Below are 25,000 nucleotides of genomic sequence, written 5' to 3'. Positions count from 1 at the left end.
TCCTGCCCTGATGAGTTTTACCCATCTAGATTGTAAAGGTGTGAGGGGTAAAACTTGAAAACCTCAGCAAGAGATGAAACTACCTGCCAAGGTCACACAGCAATTTCATGATAGACTCAAGAATAGAACCCATTTCTCCTCACGCTCAGCCCAGGACTCTATCCATTAGACTATGATGCTTCTCTTCATAATACAGGTTTTCTGAGCACTCACATTCACTCCTCAAGTTGCTCGTCTTCCATTAGAATCTAGAATACAGTTGGTTGTTTCTTTTACACCTTCTTCATTTGTCATTTAAGATTTAGAGAATATCAAGAATCTTTGCATCTGCATCACTATATTGACCTTACTCGAGTTGTTGGACTCTAAACTTGGCACAGACGTTATTACTATGAATTTAACTTTGTATAGCAAGATAATTATTAGTGCCATATGCCTGCTATCTTTTATGAGCTTGCAGCTCGTAATGAATGCCCATGCCTAATGCTTTGATCCAGGTAAATTCATGTTTAAGAAAGCCATTAAGTTTACTAAACTTTATTACTACATTTTTACTTAAATTATCTGCAACAACTGAAGTGTTGTAATTTTCACAGTTGATCTTCCCACACACACTTCTGTTTTTGGTCTCTCGACAGAAACCTGGTGTCCGATACCCTCCAGAGCTTTTAGGGCAAGAAGCAGTAGATTATCTAATCTGTCCTCCTGTATAATACAGATCACAGAATTTCGTCCAAGATTTTCTTTGTCTTTCTAAAATCATACAAAGCAGACATTTCTGAGACTTATCAGTAAATAACTAGATCCAGGGGTCGAAATACACATATAAGACTTTTCACAGGTATCAGACTCCAGTGGACAACTTGATCTATATTAACTTTCAAGAATATGGACTGGGGATTGTTCAGTACCTAAATTCTGTAGCAAATTCTATACTGCTCCATGACAAATATGTTTCCATTTTAAAATTATAAACAAATCACAAAAAGCAGGAAAACAAATTTTGGGCTCTGATTGATCATTCCCCCAATATTTCCCAGCACACAGAGGGACTCTTTATAGAGAAAAAATCAGTTTGTACCTTAGATCTGGCTCCCATTTTCCCAGACTCTGAAGATAACTCTCTGTGCAATCTATAATCCGCCTTCGGGGAGGGACCAGGTCAGGTTCAGGATGGTATGAACTGGGTGGGACCAGTAGGACTCACACATCATCTATGTCCCCAGAACATCCATCAAAAAAGACAATGGGAATGTAATGGGTCTAATTCTGCAGCAATTGTTCTAAGGCCTCTTAATGATGGGAAAGTCTATTTGTTGTCAGAGAGACTTGTCCTCTTCAGCATTCTGCCAAAGTACTGAAGCCCAGAGCTGCAATAGCCTCTTCAGCCCTGGTGAAGGGAGAGTGAGAAATCTGGATCCACAGAAGACTACTCATAGGAGAAAAGAGTTCAGCTGAATGAGATCCCTGTCCCTTTAGCAGTTCCAGAGATCCCAATGGGAAAGAGTACAAAGTTGTGCTGTCATTTAGCCAGAGCCATAAAGAGAGCAGAAGTCCTCAGAGCTAACAGAGAGACAGAGAGCTTCTACACAAATGGCCTAGATGTTGGAGATTTCCCTAGCACCCATACTACCTGCTCTGCCACCTCCACTCTTGAAGGGAGAATTCTGGCAAAAATCCATAAGGGGTTCCTTTCAGTGTTTTCCCTCTCCTGCAGACCAATAGTTCTCAGGGAGTTTTAACTTATCTGGGAAGACACTGACTTTCCTTGCTGAAGAAGAAATATTTTTAATATGATAAACATAAGTGAAAGGCAGGAAGATCAGAAATAGAAGAAGGAAAACATGAGGACTTGAAATTCACATTAAACCCTCTACGGATTAAATCATCTGGTGGAGATGGCCTACCCCCTACAGCAAAAGGCCATGTATAGTACTGTATATGTTACTGCTGTTCGTGCAGTATACCCACAAGTGTAATCAAGTGCATGGCCTGCTAGGATTCCCCATTGGCAGCCATGGGAAGAAATTAATACTCTAGTTGTCACTAACAATGCCTCCACTTTCTGGCTTAGCATCTGAATATTAAGTTACAAGCATAAAACAAAAACTCAATCAGGAAAGGTTTTGTGATTCCCGTTAGGCAGCTGAGAAGGTGAGGTGAGAGTAAACACTTGGTGGTATGGGACAGTAATTAAGTCCAGGCATAAGGTACTGAATAGCAATGTTCTCTAATGCTACTCAAAGCCAGCTCTCAATTAATAAAAAGGCATCTTAACTTTATCAAAGGCAGACTGCCCCTGTCTAGTTAGTGTTTCTGCAGAATGAGGAGTATCAGCTGTGACTATTATTGGCTTCTCTATTTGCAGTCAATTTTATGGACCTGATGCTGATCTCATTTACACAAGTGTAAATCAAGAGTGACTCCAATGAATTTGATAGTCACACTGAAGTAAAACTGGGGAGAGATCAGCATCAGGCCCTTTGGAACTGATTCTCCACTGACTTTCACTTCTTCTAGTCATTTAAATCTGTGCAAAGTGAGCATAAAAAGCTACCAAATGAGACAGAACAAGCCAAATCCTCAACTGGCATAAATTAGCATGGCTATGCCCATTTTCACCAACTGAACATGTGACTTTTAGACTAACTTTTTGAGAATCAATTTAACTAATCTTTCCTCTTAGTTGGAAAATATTCCTGCCATACTCAAACAAAGCTCAGGCTCTCAGGAACCATAACTGATCCCCTAGGGGCTAGGAAAACCATGAGCAATAAGCATCTGGAAGATGGTTTCATTAGCAAATATTCAATGCCATTATGAAAAAATAGTCTGAATTCTCTGCTCGTGTAACTCCACTGAGGTGAATGGAGTTATCTCAGAAGAATATTTGCCCCAATATCTTTTCTCTTTTCCAAATTTTTTACCTTCCTTTGGCCTTTGAGCCAGGGGATTCATAGAGATTATGTGCCTCCACTTTTGCCTCTAGCTTGCACCATGGTTTTTATAGAAGTAGTACTGTAGGGGGCTTCCCAATGCCCCCAGAACATCATGAGAGATTCCAAAGCACAGAGGTGGAAAGCTATTAAATTAGTTGACTGAGTATCAGCTTTAACTCACTTGGATTTTGGGAAGGGGGCAGATAAAATGCCCTGGGCCACTTCATTCCACAGCATGGGGTCAGATCTCTTCCAAGCCCCCATAAAAGACCTTCCGCTGGATCAGTGCAAAGGATGAATGGATGCAAGCTGGGGCATTATTGTGAAAATAGCACTCAGTCTTTTTACCATGCTGCACCTGTTAGCTCTGCCAATTCTCACCCCTTCTGCCTATAGAAGTAGAAAGTTAATGAAGGTGTGGCACCCAGGACTATTGGGATGAGACTGTTCTTTTTATTGTTGGCATCTGGCCGGATATGGGTCAAGGTTTCCAAAGGTTGATATCCCTGTCACAGGGACACAGACTCAAGTGGCTACCTTAACAGAAGGGACAACAGAGCTCCTTATTTCATTCTGTCTTAATTCAGGCATAGGCCCCCTTGATATCAGTGAATATTTTGTCCAGACAGATACTTCAGGATTAGAGTCAGAACCAGGCATTCTGGTCCTGATTCTCGCCAGAAGCCGAAAGGGCAGCAATTTGTTAAAATGAAAAATAACGGGAAGAAAAAGTTACCTAAATGTTTGTGAACCTTGGTTTGGATTCACATTTTGGAAGGTAATTGTTCCATCAAATCTGGCTCCCTTACCCTTACTGAGCACATTGCTTTCCTACTAGCACTTGGTGGGGGGAGCAGGGGCGAGGGAGTGGGAAGAATGCTGCTTGTTGGAGCAGCCTGGAGAGTTGAAAATCTGGAAAACATCAATGAATCTGAAACACTGAAAAGTTAAAATTTCTGATTAATGAGTAGCATCCCACATCTTCCCCAGCATTTCAGTGCATATCTGCTGAGGTGCTTAACTAAACAATTAAATTGTTGCTGTCATGAGTCACTCGGTTTGAAAATCTTCACATACTTAAACGATTGTCATGTGTTAAAAACACTGTAACCGCATATCCTAATTTTCTTAACTCTACAACAAAACAAAACAAAACTGTCCTCCTGGTAAATATGCTCCATTTTAATATTTCAGATCACTTTTCAGTACTGTAACCATGCTACTAGGATTTTAATTTGTGGCTCCAAAAGTAGTAATCACCCAACTATAGTTTCAGATTTCTCAGCCCTGTTCTCTCTCTATCAATTTAAGGTGAGTAATTAGAGCTTCCTGGGTGTGATCCTATTCCCTCTGGAAGCTAGTGAGAATAGGTTTAGTCCCTATGTCCATTGCATTTTATAAGGCGGCTGAACTTCTAGGCAATGGATTTTATGTAACAGATGGTCAAAGAGATATTCTCAGTCCCACGGACAGCACTGGAACACAGAGTGATCTTTTATAAGAAAACAGCATGGACAGAATATGTGTTGTCTGCTGATATATTATCAACTTTTTAGAGGGCTTTTAAAATTTTTATTTATTCTGTCGCCTATGAGGGCATAAGAGCAAACCTCTTCCTTTGCTCTGTGTGTTGCAAGGAATCAGGGTAAGGAATCAATCTGCCGGAGGCCTTTATAATGCAGCTGCATTTATTCCCATGGTCAGAAAGCCTCAGTGTTGAACACTAGAGCTTCTACTTTGTGTGGTAAATGAGGGAGTTATGTTTAGTGTTTTTGATAAACATCTTATACCCCTCAAGTTATGTGTTTGATATTAACCTGCCTGAATGGCAGAAATTAAATCAAAGGGGGCTGAAAAGAGGGAAATCCACAGGAAACAAAACAATGGCAAAGATAACAATGGGTGGAGCTGCCGACTGGTGAATACCCCCATCTAGCTGCATCCAGGCTTGAATGGTTTACCCTTCCCAAGGCTGAGTCAAGATTAGTTCAAAGGGGACCCCAAGAGATGTTAGAAAAGGAAGGAGGGGTTGAGTGGCTGGAGGCTAACCAAAGTATGTCAGTGAAAGCTGACTGACTGACCGAGACATGGAGCTGCTGCAGCAGGACTTGCTGCTTTTCTCTGCCAGAAATGGAGTTAGCTGGGCTGAGGGGAACTTACCAAAGCTGTCAAGGAAAGGCTGAGGTGTAAGGAAGCACTATGCTTGCAGGCTTTTTATGGGTTTTGCTCTCTGTACCTTGTACCTGTGAGGAATGAATAAAGAATTGTTCTGGAGACACTTTCTGTGCCAGTGCAAACTTATACAGTCACAGGGTCCCAAAGGGAAACTATTAGAGGAACCAAAACCAAGTTGGACCCATGTCATTAATACAGTTGGGAATCAGGTGACTGAGCCCAGAGATCTAGTCTGAGAGTGGTTGAGCTGCTTGGTTCCACCCAGAGTGAGGTGCAGGAAGCCAGAGCTGTCACCTTAGGATAGCTATGACACCTTGTTTTCTGAGTCTGCCTGCGTCTCTTATTTTGTAGAATCCTTGAGATTAATAACTCAGGCAGTTTGGTTTTGTCTTGCTGGAGAAAGAGCACAATTTTCAGTTATTTCCTTTTCAGAAACTTTGGGAATAAACAGTTTTATTTTCACCAGTTTCAGAGGCAGCATAATTGTATCTGTCATCTGTAATTTTTGCAAAAACACAGTAAAGCAGGCAAAAAACCCCACAACAAAAGTGGTTTTATAAACAGAGGCATCTTTTTAAAATAATAGTATACATTACTAATGATAATAATAAGTGACACCTGGACTTAGGGTTGAGTTACTCTAGAAAGTTAGGTTAATTTAGCTGTGTTGCTGGGATGTGTGAATATTCACACCCTCAGAGAGTTAGTTAAACTGACCTAACTCTCAGTGTAGACAGTGATAGGTTGATGGAAGAATTCTTCTGTTGACCTAGCTACTGCCTCTTGCAAAGGTGGATCTACTAAAGCAATGGAAGAACCCCTTCAGTGGCTGTTGTAAGGGTCTACACTACAGCACCATAGCACTACCGCTATGCCATTATATCATTTCTAGAATAACCATACTCTTAGGTGACCTGCCACTACTCTTCTGCCTCCCTACATGATTATACTATCCCCCCAGCCATAGTTCTAGGAGAAGACTGTGGGCCAATGTCTTCCCCTGCATTAGGGCAGCTCTTTCTGCACTGCTACACTGGTGTGAAGCTGTCTTAACGCCACCTTATCTTCCTGTGGCTGATAATCTCAGAGTAAGGGGATCTTTACTTAGATTGTAAGCCCTGTGGGTCTTGGACCATCATTTTGTTCAGTATTTGTACAGTGCCTAGCACAATGGGGTCCTGATCCATAACTAGTCCTCTTAGGCACTACAGTAATACAAATAATAAATAATAATAAATTGGTGCTGTAGAGCTGAGGTAATGGTTCCTATTCTGCTCCCACTGGCTGTGGCTGGTGCAGGAGTTGTGACCAGAAGAAAGAGGGAAGGATGGAGGTGGCCCTGTATTATAATGGTGCCTGATTACCACAAGGACCCCTGGGGGCCTTTTATGTTTGGTGTAAGTTAGAGCAGTTAACAGGCGGCTTTAATTTGTACCAAAGGACCAGACTAGTGCAGAGTTTCCTAGTGGCTCAAATGTCCCTTTGCACACAGGGATAATCCTTATCCAGAGCTTCGGCTCAGGGTCTGAACATCAAGAAAGTTTTTTTTTTATTCAAACCTTCCTTATTTAGAGTTTTCTAAGAGCAGAGCTATAGGTATATACAGATGCTTCAGCAAACTTTCTACATTATTTTAATCTCTGCATTGCATCTTGACCCCATTGTTTTCCCTGGGGTCAAGACAGTGGCAGCTTTAATTGCAGTTACAAGGAATGTTCCTAAAATGGGCATAGAGTCCTAAACTCAACATTTTCTTCATTATTTTGCAACTTTGGGAGCTTGCCAACATCATTGCGAGATTTGGCATGCATACACCTGGAAAGAATGAGAGACTCCAATATTTCATTTTGAGTTTGCAAGCTTCTCTTCCCCCGCAAAAAGAGGACAAGCAGGGGAGAACTTTTGGATTAGAAATATAGTCAAAGGGCAAGATTTCGATCATCCTGACACCAGTATAAATCTACAGCAACTCAGCTGACTTCAGAGTGGCTACTCTGGATTTACAGCAGTAGAAATGAGATCAGAACCTGACCCCCTTATGGATGATGACATATATTATGGGAGGCTTTCTTTCATATGTTTTTAGGGGGGTATTTTTTACCATTTTTCTCCACCCCACAACATTTCAGTTTATTACATGAGAGGTACATCACACTCTTGTGCTTTGAAGTGTAAACGATACGGGCCGGACTGATATCCTTACTCACAATGAGTAGCACTTTACTGTCCAAGAAACCCCATTGAAATTAATGGGGCTATTTGAACAATGAGGTACTGCTCACTGTGAAGGGGGTGACATATGCTGGCTTTGAGAAAGCAGTTTGGTTTCAAATTCTTATATAAACAACACCGGGTAGGAAGTGGACAAGGTGAAAATTGTATCACATGAGGAATGTAACACTGTGGTGGTCGAAATAAAAATGTTGAGAATTGGCAAGGGTATAGGCATTGCTGTTGAGAGTGCTGGGCAAGACTGAGCTTTAAAGGACCTAAATTGGCTATTTCACCCCTAAATTGTTTAGGTCAATTTTTGTTCTCAGTTACACCGGTATAAGTATGGAGCAACTCAGTTGAAATCAGCGGAGGTCCTGAGCATTCGCAACGGTGTAACTAAGAGCAGAATGTGGCCTTAAGCTTCTATGAACCAGCAGAGATAGCAACATGCAGAGGTAAGATTGGCAGCGGCTACCTGACTACTATACCAGCAGAACAGCACCAGAATCAGCATCAGAACAGCTGGGAAGGAGCCAGATGGGTAATGAAAGGGGCACAATACGCTCCTAAACAAATGTATTAATTGAAGCAATTTTTTCAAAACATCTCAGACAGAAAGTTGAATCATTTGCTATTTTAGCAAAAATGTAAATCTCGCTATTTTCACTGACTATTTTGGGGCGAAGGGTGGAGACAGTTGTACAAAAATACACTTCGGCTGGTACTAATCATCAATATTTATAGCAGTTTAAAGCAGCATGTCAACCCATTACTTGGAGCAGCTCACAGACAGCAGGGTTTTGGTTTTTTGGAGGGGGGGTTGCTGGCATCACAAGGCTGATGGGCTTTTTCCAGCTAGTATCAAATGGGTCCATGTAGCTCCAGATGGGAGAGCAGTTCTCTTTTTTTGCAGAGTAAATCTGCCATTTGAGCCTGAATTACATGACTGAAATTTTAGACATATGACTTTGCTGGAGCTGGGATCTTTCCTTGAAAAGGTGATGCAATAATAATTGCATTTACCAGTTGCCAGCTCCTCTTACAAACATTTCTTGTTCTGATTGGGAAATTAATTAATAGTCACTAGCTAATATAATTAAAAACAAAAAACCACTCCTGATTTCAGTGCAGGGGAGAAAAAAATCTTCAGCACTGATTTTCTACTGACAACAAGAAAGCCCTGCCATCCCTGAACTGTTTAATTATTGAAATGAACTGTAACCGTACACTGGATTGTTGCTGAGGTCACTGAATAGTACTGGAAGTCAAGAGGCAAGCAGCAGCTCAGAGGGCCCTCCAACGCCTCAGGCTCAGTCTAAAACCCACACACTTTTTCTCAAGCATTCAGTCTCTGATAGGTAGCCTGATAGCTAGACCAATTTGCTAGTATTACAGAGGTCCAACGGTGCTTGCTTGTTTTAAGACAAGCCAAAATATGCTCTGGTGACCACCGTGATGCTGTGATTCCCATGCCCTATCGCATTCCTTTTTTCAGATCCCAGGCATTTTTTCCCCTCTACGTGCAGTCCAGGATGTAGACAAATGAATTCCAAGTGACCTATGTGGGGGTGGACATTTTAGAAACAAACAACAAAAATAAGATATCTTCTATCCTTACGTTTTCATTAGCTCCGTTCCCTGGATACAGTTTATTCATGGCAATAAAATACACATTGTGACTTTGGAGCCATATCCTGCAGCAACATTCTTGCCACCCCCAAACTTCTTTGATATGAGATTTCAGTCAAGAAGGAGGTTCTGCTCTGTGCTATTTGTACTTGTTGCTGTCAGACTGCCTTTTAAAAACATTTTGTATTAAGGCTTTCTATTGATTTACATGATCAGTTTTCTACTGACATCGGAAACTAAGAATTCTGAAGATATATTTATTGGTGGCAGAATCTATTACTGATAAAACAACAAGGTTATTATATATAGGGGAAAAAATCTGAAAATTCAGGTCTGTTAGGGAGGAGGAAGACTTCTGTAGATTCAAAAACTTCTAGAAAGGAATAAAACTGCAGTTCTTGAGCATACAATAAACATTTTAGATTGTTTTATAGCATATTATTACAGGCAACTATCTTGCTTAAGTAAGCTTAGCATTATTCACAATATACATTTAAGTTTTATTATGCTTTGGATTAGCTTTTATTATGCTTTGGAAGAGTATAGCTCTTAAGTGGTGGTGGTGGGGGGGGGAGAACATTTTTGGCCAATCTAATGACCTGGCAGGTAGTGCAAAGCACTTTTACACAGGAGATGTGCATTTAAATTGGAAGTGACATAACACATGCTCTGACAGTCTTGGCCATACTCAGTCCTCGATCTGCACAAGAACTCCTATTGACAGCAATGGGCATTATAAACTCATTTGAGTACTACATATAGTCCAGAGCTGGAAGAAATGGGAAGCTGACTTTTGGGATCATATATTCAAAAGCTAATTTACACTTGTGTTACTTCACTGATTTCCCAGATTTACACTAGAATAAGTAGTGGAAGGTAACTCTGTTCTGGTAAAAATAGTGCATCCTGGAGATGACACTTTAAAGAGATCCTGTCTGATTGTCTATGTAGGTATTTATATAGCCCCCATCTCTGTGATATCTCAGAGCCAGGGGATTCAGTAATCACAAGATGCAATCTGCTAGCCCATAGATATTTGGGTTTTTTTGCTAACAGGGGCACACTTGCTTTACTTAGTAATTTATTACCATCTTTTTAACTGCACAGAAATGTCACTATCAAACTAAGCATACATTCCTCCCAATACCAATTCTCCAAATCAAAGAGGTCTTTGGAAGTCTGGGGCCTTGGCTACACTTGAGAGTTGCAGTGCAATAAAGCTGCCCACAGCACTGTAACTCACTCCCCGTCCACACTGGTAAGGCACATACAGCGCCTTATCTCCGTGGCTACAGCGCTGCTTGTACTCCACCTCCCTGAGAGTATAGTGCTGCTGCTGCTGCACTGCAGCGCCAGTGTAAACGGGGAGTAATCTTAGTATGCAGTGACTGACCTCCGGAAGCTTCCCATAATCCTTTTAAGTAAAGATTACTGTCTTTGTTTTGTTGTGATGCCTCTCTTTGTTTTGTTGTGAACTCCGGGCTCCGGGAGCTGCTTATCAAAAAAACAAACACAGCTCCTGTTTGCTGTGAATGAGCAGAGGCAGGGGGGATCACTTTGGAATGCCCACAGCTAATGTTTGCTTGAAGAGAGAAGCAGCCCAGCGCATGGGAGCGAGGGAAAGGGTCCGTTTTGGGGAGTGGCTGCTTATCTAGTCTGTGAGGAAAAAACCAAACAGCTGCTGTTTACTTTCAGTGAGTGAGAGAGGTGGGGGGGGGTCGGAACTTACAAGGCAGCTGCTGACACAGTGTCGGCTCCAAAAATCCACTCTCTCTCCCCCACGCTCCCTGTCACACTCCTCCCCACCCCACCCCATCCCCTTTTGAAAAGCACGTTGCAGCCACTTGAACGCTGGGATAGCTGCCCATAATGCACCGCTCCCAATGCACAGCAAATGCTGCAAATGTGGCCACGACAGTGCTCTGTCAGCTGTCAGTGTGGGCAGACTGCAGCACTTTCCCTACTCAGCTGTACGAAGGCTGGTTTAACCCAAAGCGCTGTACAGCTGCAAGTGTAGACATACCCTTATGATTAAATGGTGTTGCTTTGGGAAACAACATTTACAAGAATTGACCAGAGGCTAAATGTGTAAACTATTGCCTCCTCCCATTTCAGGGGCCTGAACCACAGCCCACTGAAGTCAATGGAAGCCTTTCCACTGACTTCAATTGACTTTAGATCAGGCCTGTAGCCCATAGGGCTAGCTTGCCTTTACTATATCACTACCTTGCCTTCATTATATTCAGCCATAATGCAATAAACCTACAGCATCTGATGATGTTCAACAAGGACAAGTGCAGAGTTCCGCACTTATGATGGAAGAATCCCATGCACTGCTGCAGACTGGGGACTGAATGGGTAGGCAGCAGTTCTGCAGAAAAGGACCTAGGGGTTACAGTGGACGAGAAGCTGGATATGAGTCGACAGTGTGCCCTTGTTGCCAAGAAGGCTAATGGCATTTTGGGCTGTATAAGTAGGAGCGTTGCCAGCAGAGTCAGGGACGTGATCATTCCCCTCTATTCGGCCCTGGTGAGCCCTCATCTGGAGTACTGTGTCCAGTTATGGGCCCCACACTACAAGAAGGATGTGAAAATACTGGAAAGAGTCCAGCAGAGGGCAACAAAAATGATTAGGGGGCTGGAGCACATGATTTATGAGGAGAGGCTGAGGGAACTGGGATTATTTAGTCTGCAGAAGAGAAGAATGAAGGGGGATTTGATAGCTGCTTTAAACTACCTGAAAGGGGGCCCCAAAGAGGATGGATCTACACTGTTCTCAGTGGTACCAGATGACAGAACAAGGAGTAATGGTCTCAAGTTGCAGTGGGGGAGGTTTAGGGTGAATATTAGGAAAAACTTTTTCAATAGGAGGGTGGTGAAGCACAGGAGTGGGTTACCTAGGGAGGCGGTGGAATCTCCCTCCTAGAGGTTTTTTAAGGTCAGACTTGACAAAGCCCTGGCTGGGATGATTTAGTTGGGGATTGGTCCTTGTTTGAGCAGGGGGTTGGACTAGATGACCTCCTCAGGTCCCTTCCAGCAGCAATAAGCTATGATTAATCCTATATCCTGTAAGACGTTAGCTGAAGTGTGGTTGTGTAGGCTGTAACCCTTGGCATAGAAATGGTTACCTTTAGCTTTTAGAAACTAAGGAGAACTTGCTTAATTGTAGGAGTTAGAATGTTCCAGTAAGTGCTACCGCAAAGAACATGGAAGTAATAACTGCCACTCTGCTTAAGCAAGAAGTGACAGATATGATTATGAGCTGAAATGGTAGTTACACATATCAATATACTAACCTATAGAAGAAGGAGACCTCAACATTAGTAGGATAAGGAAGTACAAATAAAGAAAAGGGGAAAAACCCCTACAGAATATGCATTAGATATATAGGCGTCAGTGTAACATATTATAAAAATTGCATCCTAGCCTATGGGCAGTAGATGAGAGAGATATAGCCCTTGGGAGGTGCCAGAATGATGGCTACTTGTGATGAGAAGGAAGGTGATGGTGATGTGGAAGATAATGGCTAACATTTCAGGTTGTCCTGCAAGAGATGGTGTGAATATATGGATGTTCAAATATACATTCCATAGTCTCTCTATCTACCTTACTGAGTTAGAGTGTTTGTGACTTTGCTAAATGTATTAATCAACTCTTTGTAAATAGAAGAGTTCCTATATTGTGGGTACTTCAACTGTGCACATCGGGATTCCCAACTATATAGTAATTTTAATAACACTGATGTTGGGACAAGGACTTGTCAACCCTCAAAGTGATAACTGGAAATTCTTAAGTAATCAATATAATTAATACATAATCTGTAGATCAAGTTACAGGCCCTCAAAGAGCAAAGATTGTCTACTGGCACAGATAGAAGCCACTTCTTGACTAGATGGTGAATAATTGAGAACTGTGTATTTTATTTTCAAAAAATGGAAAGAAGAAACTGTTGCTACAGAAAAAACACAATAAAAATGCTAGTGCCATTAGCCACTGACCAGGATAAATTGAATGCCCTTTTGTCTTATGCTTGGTATAGATAGTGGGTAAAGGGTAATCAGGTCTCGGATGCAACAGGCCTCAAAGCTTCTTCACAAAACAAGATAAAATTCTGCACAGTACTACTGGCAAATAGCTCTTATAAATCTCAATTTTCTTTACTAAGATGATCAAATTTAGCATTCCAATGAGAACAGGAATGCTGAATTTATAAACTACACTTACACTATTATTTAAATAGACTCATGGCCTCTTTCACTGCTCTCTACACTGTATTCTGTTGTTTTTGTCTCAGAGGCTTTAATTCAGAGCTGGGACCTGCAGTGGGAGGCCTGTGGATTACAGGAAATAATGACCTGTATATATTTAGTTGTTCAAAGGAAATTAGAGTAACCTGATTTTTATTATTCCCTATAGTCCCACATTCTCTGGTGTAATAACTTGCCCTGTTCTCTCATTTACTTTTACATCATCGGAAATGTATACCATTTAGCCTAGATTCTCCCATGACCAATCAGGACCTCATGCTTGCTAGGTTAAAAAACCTTCTATGGAATGCAAGGCCTTCTTAGCAAAAGCTAGCAAGAGACAGAGGAGCTAATCTCTTTGTAAATTATGTGAATTGAAGTAAGTAATTTAACAGTTTATTCCCCCAGGTAGCCAATGACCACTGTATCTCCCTGTTATTTAATTTGACAGTTAACCTTTTGAGGGCTGGTAGTCATTTTAGATTAACCTTTGTCTCTTAAAAATTAGTAAGCAATTTCCTTCTGGTTAATTTTTTTAATTGTTAATTTTCCAACATATTTCCAGTGGTCACTGCATTTGCTAAACTTGTTCACCCTGTTTAATGCATCATTTAATGAATCTGAGTTAGTTTGTCTGGTGAGAAAGGGGAAACATTTTTTTAAAGAAATAAGATTAAGTATGTATGTCATCATTTCCATTTATGATAAAATAAATCCAGAGACCATTTCATGTGTGAGAGCTAGCACGTTAAAAAAATAATTCCTATAACAGATAACCGTCTTGTGAACACCAGAAACTTAGTAATTTATCAGGTTTTCTTTTAATTAAACTGTGAGTATAGTTTATGCACTGTTTGATTCAGAATCAACATTTGGGATGCTGGCTAAAACTGATTTCCTGTTAGATCTGTTGCATTTCTCGGGACAATTGATGAAGTCTGCTGGATTCTCTAAATTCCATAACAATTTCCTAAACCTTATGCTCTTTAACCCAAGGTATTTGGCTGTTTTGAGATCAGTAAATAAATAGATAGCAGAATAGTAGCCTTGATAATACAATCTCCTGAAATTTATGCTCAAGCACTTTCAACACTTCTGTACATAACAAAAATCCATCCACTGGCCCTCACAATATTCTCTTTTAATCCATTGCTTCATTATCAAACTGCTTCTAAGTAAAGTGAATTAACTTATGCTACTTACATTTACAACGATTTTATTTTAAAATTGCATCTGTAATTCATAAAATATATTAAGTGGCTCTTTTGCAAACCTGGAAATCTGTTTCTTTGTTGTTATTTTCTTTCACCTTCTCTTCCTTTTCTTAATTTTGCCATAAGTAAAGTTCCACTGCTTCCTTCTCCCAAAATAAAAATAGGCTACTCTCTGCAGGCATTACTCAGACACAGGCTTCAGTATGAGTTTTACATGAATAAGGACTGTAGGATTTGACTCTCTAAAGGTTATTATTTCTTATTTGTATTATGGGAGCACCTGAAAGTGCTACACATTGCTCAAGTAGTAGAAGAAAAGTCCCTACCCCAAAGAATTTACGATCTACATGCTAAATTCATTGTGCCTAGCCGATCCAATCATAGCCAATGGAACAATGCAAGGAAGGAATTGTGGGTTAGAGAGACAAAAATCTCTTCTATTTTATCTCCTTGCTCCAGGGAGATAGATTTTATCATTGACCTATGCCTACAATACATTTCCAGCCACAGTATGCTGGCTCATCTCTGTTGGCTGGTGCCTTGGGAGGCGCCTACATCCATCCACTCTCTGCTCCTCCCCTCACTTTTTCTGGGGTGAGTAGTAAACAGGAACACAACATCTCTCAGCACTGCACACCTGGATCAAAGGTCCAGCTAGCCTGCACAGAGTAGTAAAGGTGGGCTCCTTATTTCACTTCTATATAAATAAGTTGTTTTAGAGGCTGGATGTAAAATGGTTTGGTCATGAAATAAATATCAACTATCTCTGATATCATCTCTGCAGTAGAAATGGTCCTTCAATAGAAGTTTGAAGAAGCAGAGAACTTAGGGACCACATTCCACGTGGAAGGGCAGCATGGGAGAAAACATGGAGATGGTCCCGGGAGAAGTGAACAAAGTGTGCTGAGGCCAGTATTGTTGGCTGAGCAGAGTGGGCAGGACTGATGCAATAAGAAATGAGCAGGGACTTTTAACTTGTGCAGGGACTAGAAGTTTGAAATTGATTGACTGGAGAAAGGAGTGTCAATGAAGGGATTCAAAGTGAGGAAGGAAGAGGAGTAACCTGGTTAGAATTATAGGCAAGGAAAATTATTTTAGCTGCAGCATTTTGTAAGGACTCTAGGGAGCAGTGTGGGTGTCAGGGAGGAGAAGCTTAGTGTGTCCCACTTGGATAAATGTGAGTGCCTGTATGAGATTTTTAGCTAAGAAACAAACAAACAAAGAAAATCATAGACTAGCATCCATATCCTTTTACCCTCCGGTCCGGAGCGGGTGCCCCATCCTGCCTCATAGCATATGAATGCATCATGGCCACCAGCTCAGATTTCTTCTGATCAGCAGCTGACAGACCTCACTGCATACAGCTCTTCTAACTGCTTCTTGGTGAGCTTCTTTGCTTAATTTGCCTTTTCTGCTACTTTATTCATCTTATGTTTTAATTTGTTCTATTTCCTTTACCCAAAGGAAACAAACAGAAAATAATAAACCATAAGTTTCTGTCACAGTCCCTTTGAAGTTCGAGGTGCAAATTCAGATCAGTGAGGGATTGTGTCACTGCCTGCCTTGTAATCTTGGGTTCATCATAATCCTTTGCTTTTGTAGCTCCCAACCTGGGCTGCTCACACCCAGCCTTCTAGCCTGCAGGTCACACCCTGAGTTCCTGTGTATAGCTGTGGTTCTGACCCCAGCAGGCTGCCAGCAACGCACCAGTCACACTCTGGCTTCCACTACCCTTGGTTACAACCAGCAAGGTGACACTAACCCAGTTCTGAATTTCCCCAAAACTATGTGCCCTGAAGTGTCCGGCCCTCTTCTCGACAGCTTAGAGAAATAAGAAGGTAAACTGCTCTGTAAAAAAACACATCATAGCTTATTAACTTAACTAGAGGTAAAGACACCCTCCCCTTTAAACACAGCACTGAGTTTGTTTATGGTAAAAATGAAATAAATGTACTAACAAAATATACATCGGACTAAGTGAGTTCAAGTATATAGAGGGGTACATGTAAAACAAAACAAAATATGCTTCTAAAAGTTTAAAACTTAATCCAACAAAGTACAGTCCTTACATAAACAAATTTCTCACCTATATTCAGTTCCCAGAGACTTCAATCCCCCCTGGAGTGAAGGCCCCATTTTCTCAGCTCACAACAGCTCTGTTCTCTTTTCTGCCTGTCTAGCGATGCCTGTCTAAAGATGGCTTCTGTCCTTGCTTATATCTCCCAAAGTTCAATGAACTTGTTTCATGAGCAGGGTGACCTCATGTTGTTGTTTCCTTCCTGTAGGCTTCCCATCCCCCTGTATGATTTCTGTGTAAATGGGGCTTCCATTGTTTCTGATTCCACCCTTCTTAATTTACTTAGGAGACAGGTAGATAGCTGTGACATTCCCTTCTGTCTGGGCAGACTGTACTCTACAGCCTAATATCAATAAGTATCCCTAATTCCATATATATTGTTAATACATACATTTCACAAGGATATTAATCACCAGTGTGTCATTAGCTTTCAGAAAAGAACCTCACTTTGCACACCCTTATAATACAGTAATATTGAACACAATCAGTTGATTCAATTGCTTATCCCTTGTGGTTCAGATCCCTTGTCTTTATAGACCAGTAAACCTTTGAAACAGATTCTTCTGAGGTTTAGCCCTCAAAGTAAAGTTTATTCAAGCTGTGAGGAAGGCAACATGAAATCTGGTGATGAAGGAAGCTCTGTGCTTTCTTCCCACATTTGTTAGCTTAATAGTTTTGTTTGCCTCGTATGTAAAAATGGACCTTCATTGTCTATGCCTGAAGATTGGGCTGGTCAGAAATTCAAACATTCCTTTGTCTATGCAGACCTGTTTACTGACTCCCTCAACATGCCTGGCTTGAACACATTTTAGTTATCATTTGAGCATATGTCCATAGCTCTTAATACTTACTACTCTCATGCATCACACAAGAATATTAATGATTAGTGAGTTATTTATTTCCAAATAATACCTCATGAGGCATATTTTGTACAAAAATTATTATAGTAGCATGCAGGGTATGAATGCAGGGATGCTTAGTGTCACAGCTTGTACTTTGCACCCTCACTTTTGAATCCAGTAAAGTCTGCTATGCAAATGTTTGGAGAGTGAACCTCAGTTCACCAATATCGAGGTGTAGCTCCTGCAATGACTAAGCCACTGTGACATTTCAGGGATCGCCCAGAGCAGTATGGAGTTCTGTCACCACCTGCCCTGTAACTTTGGATGCCTTAATGCTATGCTGTTATGGCTCTGAGCCCATACACCAGTAGCCAGCCCACATACATAAAGGTCTCACCCTGGCTTCCACCAGCCTAGTTACTTCTTGCAGTGTGACACCAACAGATCTTTCAGTCCTAAGTCTCCCCAAACCTGTTCTCCCGGAGTTCTTAAGTACTAGATGCTTGGACTTTTCCCCTCTAGTTCATCAACCCTGATGGTGACACAACGGCACCCAGTTATCAGTTCACTTTGGCACACTCTACACAGTTTGCACATCTGCTTGGAGGACAAATAAGCAAAAAAGTGTATTTAATAGAAAAGTCACATATTTGAAGATGAAATAGTAAGGACAAGCAAACACATACAGGTTACACAGAAAATAAATAAAGATGCAACTTCAGGCTTTACACTGCTCTATTAGATAAATTCCCTTTTCTAATACAAGTTACCTATTACTTCTGAACAATTTCCTATCATGCCTCCTAGCGCTAAAAGAGATCCAGCATTCACAGACAGCCCCCTGCCTTTGAGACTGTCTCTCAGTTCTGAACACCTTTCACTTCAAACCCCTTCCCTTGTAACCAGATTTTTCCCCCTCTCTCTCATACTACAGTTATTCATGATTATTCTGAGCAGGGGAAAAATTCCCTCTCAATTTGATAGCAGGGGCATCTCAGTATCTTCCTAATAACTCTAAAAGGCCATCATTTGTCTTTTCCTGAGTTGTACCATGAACTGTCTGATGCTGTGTAAACATCTAATTTGGGAGGAGCCTCTCCCTGCTGTGAGGTATATTTGAAATTGTAGTTCAGGTCATAAGAATACAATTTGATACATGTAAATATATAGATTCCTAACCATATATAGCTCATAATGACTATCAAGTTCAGAACATTACAAGCTTTCATAAAAGTCCTTACTCAAATGCATTTTATACACAATTACATTGTATACAACCAGTTGATTCAATTGCTTACTCTTTGGGATTCAGATCTCCTGCTTTCCTTTTTGGATGTCTGGCCTCTGATTGTCACACCTATCAAACCTAATACCTAAAAGACTGTCTAGCGCTCTGAGTCATCTCCACACAATGGAAATGTTTGTCACTAGGATAAAGCTCATTCATGCAGAGGACTGGTCCAAGAGGGTGGAACTCAGCACTTCGGGTTCTAAGAGCCACTTCAGACCTCACCACATTCTGTTCCAAGTACAAGGCTAGTTACTTCAACCTTGCCATTGCTAATAAAAGCTTGTGGCACTTCATAAAATAAAAACAACAAACAACAAACAACAAACGAGATCCATATGCAATTTCCCCATGGGACTAGGAATGGAGAAGAGTCCACCTGGGATGGATGTGCATTACATTGCTAAATACCACAGTGCTCAAATGCCATGCTGATGGGTGAGGGATAAGAACCTAAACAGGATCTGACAGAGCAAAATTAGAAACATTATCAAAGGACTTTTTCACTAAACTTGAATAGGCCTGGGATGAGGCCCTTAGACAGGAGCTTGGGGGAAACAGAAAAATGGAAAGGCCTAGCTAAAGAAAAACAAATAAACATATTGGGGAATTCTTATTTAAGCAGCATGCTAGCCCTATTTGTGATGACTCACTATTATCTAACCCAATGGAATTACCAGAAGACCAGCATCAGAAAAACTATCCTAATGAATATTTGGGGGGAAAATTACTCTGGAAAAAAAGAGTATAGGTACATTTTTATAGATCAGCACTAATCTCTATACCTCTAGCTCTGGTCACTTTTTTGTACAGCCTGTATACCTTCTTTTAGTAATTTTTCTGTATTGATAATCGATAGAAGCAATTTACACAACATTTAAAACCCATTCTACCAAAAGCTTAACTTCTGATATCTTAGACACAAAGATAGTAAATGTAACCTAGCACATATTGAGGGAACCTACTGCACACATATATTACCAATTAGCACATGATTTTAACAATCAACATTCATGCAATTAATAGAACACTTCGTATTCCCTCTAATTTTGAGCTCTGCATGAGCAAATGTTATCCTGAGGGAATGTGGAATCATTCATTTATACTGGCTATAAGTTCCACACAGAAAGCTGAGATGCTGAGAGTGGGAAAGACTCAATTTACAAGGGAAAATGTATCCAGTCTGTTTTCTGAAAATCAAGCTGGGTTCTCTCGTTCTCACAGATCATCACTAGTAATACGAGTTCAAGACGACAAACTATGAGCTTGGTTATAACTTTGGTGTTCAATCTCTTTGCCTCCAACAAATTTTCAAAGATGTCACTGATTGCACCTTGAACTGGAACGTAATAAATAATTCTGATGATTCACAAACAGCTCACTCTCTGAAGGACTTGTATTGTTCTACTGTTGTAGAATCAGAGTGTCTCACAATTTTAAACCTCTGTGAGGTAGGAAAGAACTATTCTTTCCTTTCTACAGTGGGGGAACAGAAGCACAGAGAGACTAAATGACTTGCCCAAGGTCACACAGGAAATCTGTGTATGTGGGAGGGAAAATCAAGGAATTAAACTCCAGTCTCCAAAGTACTAGGCTAGTACCCTAACCACTAGAGCACGTACCCTCTCTGTTAGCCCTGCTGTGTTAGAAGAAGTAAAAAGTAGTAAAAATTCATTTTAGTCACTGAAGCCAGTGTAACCCACACACCTGCTGGGTGTGGTGCTCTGTCCCATCTAGCGGCACTGAGACCACTTAGAGATATTGAGTCATCTCTACAGCCTTAGCTACGAGGCTATTGGATTTTAGCTCATGCAGTAGAGGCTCATGCACTAAGCTCCCGACGTCCCAGGTTCAATCCCACCTGATGACCTGGGTCTGTCACAGTTACAAGTAGGGGCTCGTCTGGGATTTCATCTGGGAAGTCTCTGAAGCTTAAGACACACTTCATAAAACATGGATATATTCCACCATCTTAATGCTACCCTTTTTTAGGGGATTGATGAATCTAGTCTTGAATTCTCTCCCATCTACTGAGGAAAACTGAGAGTTGAGTGATCAGGAGCAAGATATCTAAAACACAGAGCGGCAGCTGGTGGCAGAAGCAATTATATGTCTTGCAACTGAAGAGTGGCTTTATTTTACTTTCCTATAGGATAGCCATACCACTAAATTCCCTTATACTTCTGCATCAGGACTGTCAAGAGGATGTTGATGCAACAAATTCTCCTCCAACAGTAGAAACTGAAGCAGCTGCAAGAGTTGCAGATGCAGACTCTAAATCATTGTCTTTCCTCTTTCAGGACGAGCCCCTGGGAGCATTCTGGTTTACCACACATCTGACGTGTATTTATGTGTAGCACAACAGAAATAAAATGGAGATTCTGTGTATATAACTGTATTTATTAAAAATGTCAAAAGCACAAGAAGTATTTTCCCCCATCATTATCTCCCTGACTGAGGTAACATTCACAACAGCAACACCTTTATAGCGGCTGATGCCTCAAACAAGAATAGATTATACCCATCTACCAGCGGTTAAAAGAGAGGAAAGATTTCACCTGTAAGTGCACCAGTCAGATACTTGTTTCAAGTGCTCTTCTAGCCAATATTGATGCACAATAAGGTGAACTCTATCTGAATGCCAGTATGTGATTGTGTAATTTGTATGGCTTGGAATGCAGTTCAGGCAATTCACATGTCCAGAATCTTAGACGAGCCATGATGAAAAGGAAAGATGCACAAGTAGAAAAAAACAGAAGACAGAATACAGCCTCTGTTCTCAAATTCAATTCTCCTGGTACAACTCCATTCAAGTTAATAGGGGAGCACTGGTATCAGTGAGAGAGAGATAGACCAAATGAAATGTTTGTTTACATTGACTAAATATGTTAGCAACGGCCCTGCTGCCAAAAAAACAAGAGACACTTTCCTTTGCTGATATCATTAGCAAATATGTATTTTCCTTAACCATTATTTTCACTGCAGGCTTTACTGCACAAAGAATCCAGAGGGAACTGAAAATCATATAATTGTGCAGGTTGGGGAATTCTCTAAAAATAGGTAACCATGGCACCCTTGTCATTAGCAATCAAGTAATCTTGATAAAAAGTAAAGTAATTAGCCTTTGAGAAGAGCACAAAGCTAATTAAAAATGACAACTTAGTCATCTCAGCAAACAACAGCACAAAATCATTCAGTAGTTCTAACTACAGTGCAACAGTGCAATAAACTAAACCTTGAAATGGCCTCTTTTCAAACCAGTTACAGTATCTTTTAAGTCAAACTTTGCAAACAAATTCTGCTGCTTTAAAGTTTAGATTTGCCTCATTCTCATCAATATACACTTAGTTTCTCCTTAAATTATATACTTATCATATTTCATTATTATCTTTAGTCTCCTCTATTTCTGTATGATCATTTTGTTTTATTAGCTTTTGCTAAGAACCTTTCCATGTAGCAGTAGTTTTTATAATTAAAAAGATGACATTTAAGAGCACTGAAAAATCATATAAAAGGGACAGTATAAAATGTGAAGTATGCATGTGAACATATGCACTGCCTGAAAGATATACAAATTGAAAATAATGAGTTTATTCTCATAACAAACTCAGTTTTCCAGTCTTCATAAGTGAAGATAAGAAGCAGTAAGCACATCAGTCTCACATGGACACAGCCATTTTGGGTCCTATCCCACTCCCATTGATATTAATGGCAACATTTTCGCTGATTTCATTGGTTGTAAGCTTGGTCCCCTTCAGATGAACTATGTCTGTTTTTTGATCTGTTGCTCTCAAGAAAAATCATGGAAGATGATATTTTTACAGAGAACAATTCTGACTTGAAAAGATCCATATATATTTTTGACAGAAGTCTTTACTGAAGCTATAGGTCCTAGGGATAATAATTTACAGTCATTCTGCAAGACTCTGCTAAATATTTTCAATTTGATGTCACAGTTCAGGGCAAGTGCACCTATATTTCCCCTCATGATCCAGGAACCCACTCTATGCTCCTGGCTCCTCAGTGGTCACCTCTCTTGGGCAGAGACCCTCACCTCTCTCCCTCCTAACTGGGATTTTCCAGCCTGCACAGTTCCCTGCCTACATTGTGTTATTTCCAGCAAGCCAGAGTGCCTAAACAGGCCAGCATCTGTGCTTTTCTCTTTCTTTCTCTCTCTCTCTCCAGAGGCTATAACAGTGGGCAATTGCACTGTTTGTAAGTTACTATACAGATCTTTCTAAGCAAGCACATTGATTCTTGCAGTGAAAGTATTACAGGAAAAACATATTTAAAACAATAAAAGAACCTATACACATACTAATAGGCTTATCAGAGATCACCCCACTTCCAACAAGGGCTCTAGTAGAAGTCAATCCTTCAAACCTCACCAAGGGGTTTTTCTGTGGTTACAAGTTCAGAACAGCTTTATCTCAGAACAAGAACCCCGATGCATAGGTTAGATTTTCCTGGGATTTTGAGCTTCAGATTCTGGAAACACATAATCAGTAGCCAATGGTCCCTTCCTCAGGTCTCAGCTTCAAAAGGTTGGGTTTTTAGATAACCTGTTGGGGGAAGGAATTTGCATTCACTTCCCCATATATAATTCTCAGTAAATCCTCTTCATATGTATTGTCCCAAAAGACCATTCTTGTCTACTGTATTATTCAGTACAGTCCTTTGATCATCCAGGCCCACAATAATACATAATATTTGCACTTAATACAATGGATTAAAAAATAATTCAATATAATTCAATACTTTTTCAAGGATATTGCACAAAATCGTCTCTCTCCCACTTCTATCACTGTTTTATTATATAGGTCAGTGAGTCTCTAATACCACATGCTACAAGGCTTAGAGAATCAGCTCTCAACAGTAAAGAGAAATGCATGAAATTCTCCAATGAAATAACTTTCCAAGTGCTGTGCAGGTCTTTAGTTATTGAGTTTGAAATATTCTCACAGATATAAAAATGGTGAAACAAATGTCTTAATATTCTGTTTCTGATCCACATGTAAATAAGTATACCAGATCCTCAGGAGTGAGGCAGTCACTTTATCTGCCTGGCATAATATGGTTACAAACCTTGCTTAACTAGCCCAGGGAAATGCAAGGTTGATGCTGCAGTAGTGTAGAACTTGTACACCATAAATATTCCTTCCTTCTGGAATTTCAAGGGAGGAGGGTGTCTCCTACATCATACTAATCCTTGGCTACAGTTTGGCCATGTGTGACTGGTAGAGATTAGAGTAATTTAGAGCAGCCTTTCGCATGCTTAAACACAGTGCACGGGAATCATTGTGTAAAATAATAGGACCAGGATGACAACAGTGAAAAAATTAGCATTACGCTACTTTTGAACACCATCCCTTGACTTGTGCTCTGTACATTTGGGCTGCGTCTGAGGGTCAGCCCAATATGTATGGATACAGAGTTCAGTTAATTAGTTACAAATGTGCGTCAAGACCAGATACAACTACTGTATAGCTACTCTAAAGAGACACATACTTCTGGTTCTTCAAGTTAGCTGAATCCGCTCAGTGACTTAAACTATACAGCTTGATTCCATTTCTACCAGTGTGACTGCATTCAATTCACAGGAGATATTCTTGATTAAAAATGGTGTTCATGGGAGCAGAAGGAGGCCCATATTGTCTTTGACATTTGAGCTGAAATCCAGTATCATAAAAGCTAGCAGCAGAAGCAAAACCTCTCTCTGTGTATATCTGAGTGAATGAAGCAAAGGTTTGACAAATAGCGAACTAGGCAAATACCTGGAGTTTGTTACAAAAAATATTACAAGACCAGATCCTCAACCAATGTAAATAGGTAAAGCGCCACTCAAATCAGTGAGCTTTGATTGGCAAACCTTTCACTGATGACATTTTCAATGTCAAATGTTTCTTCTGTTTTGTCCACTTTCATGAATTGTGTGTCATGTGGCAAATTCCACTTTGTTTTTACAATAATTTTACAAAGGTACTTAGAGCAAACACTAGTAAAATCATTTTTTTTAAAAAAGCTTTTAAAAGTCATCAAGGACAGTCTCTCTTTTCATAAAGCTACTGGAGGAGCAGGTGGCTAGGTCACAATATCTTACTCCTGGGTGCATCAGGGAAGGGGGAAGGTAGGCGTGTTTCCGTTCCCTTCTCTGTCTTGCCTTCCCCAGGCAAAAATTATTTTTTTTATAGAGATGAGGTAGTGATCCATAGCACCTGCAAATACGTAGCACCTGCCTGATGTTTTAATACATTTCCCTATATAGACAAAGGTCAAGAGGCCACTAGAGCAGCCAAAGGTGGAGACAGAATGATATAGCCCTCTGATGAGGGGAAAGAAGAAGAAGTAAAATCTCTACTTGTTCTTGTACCCCCCA

General features: G+C 40.5%; 1 long non-coding RNA gene across 1 annotated transcript in view; it reads right to left on the bottom strand.

Moving 5' to 3' along the window:
• The window catches only part of LOC123378669, a 63,323-nt gene extending 46,744 nt beyond the window's left edge, over positions 1–16,579 (bottom strand). Inside the window, exon 1 of the long non-coding RNA XR_006582699.1 lies at positions 16,504–16,579. This is a non-coding gene — a long non-coding RNA (uncharacterized LOC123378669). The remainder of the gene's footprint in view (positions 1–16,503) is intronic.
• Positions 16,580–25,000: the final 8,421 nt, after the last annotated feature.

The sequence above is a fragment of the Mauremys mutica genome, chromosome 10 (genome assembly GCF_020497125.1).
Source record: "Mauremys mutica isolate MM-2020 ecotype Southern chromosome 10, ASM2049712v1, whole genome shotgun sequence".
Taxonomy (NCBI): domain Eukaryota; kingdom Metazoa; phylum Chordata; order Testudines; family Geoemydidae; genus Mauremys; species Mauremys mutica.
This window is presented reverse-complemented; position numbering and strand designations above follow the sequence as displayed.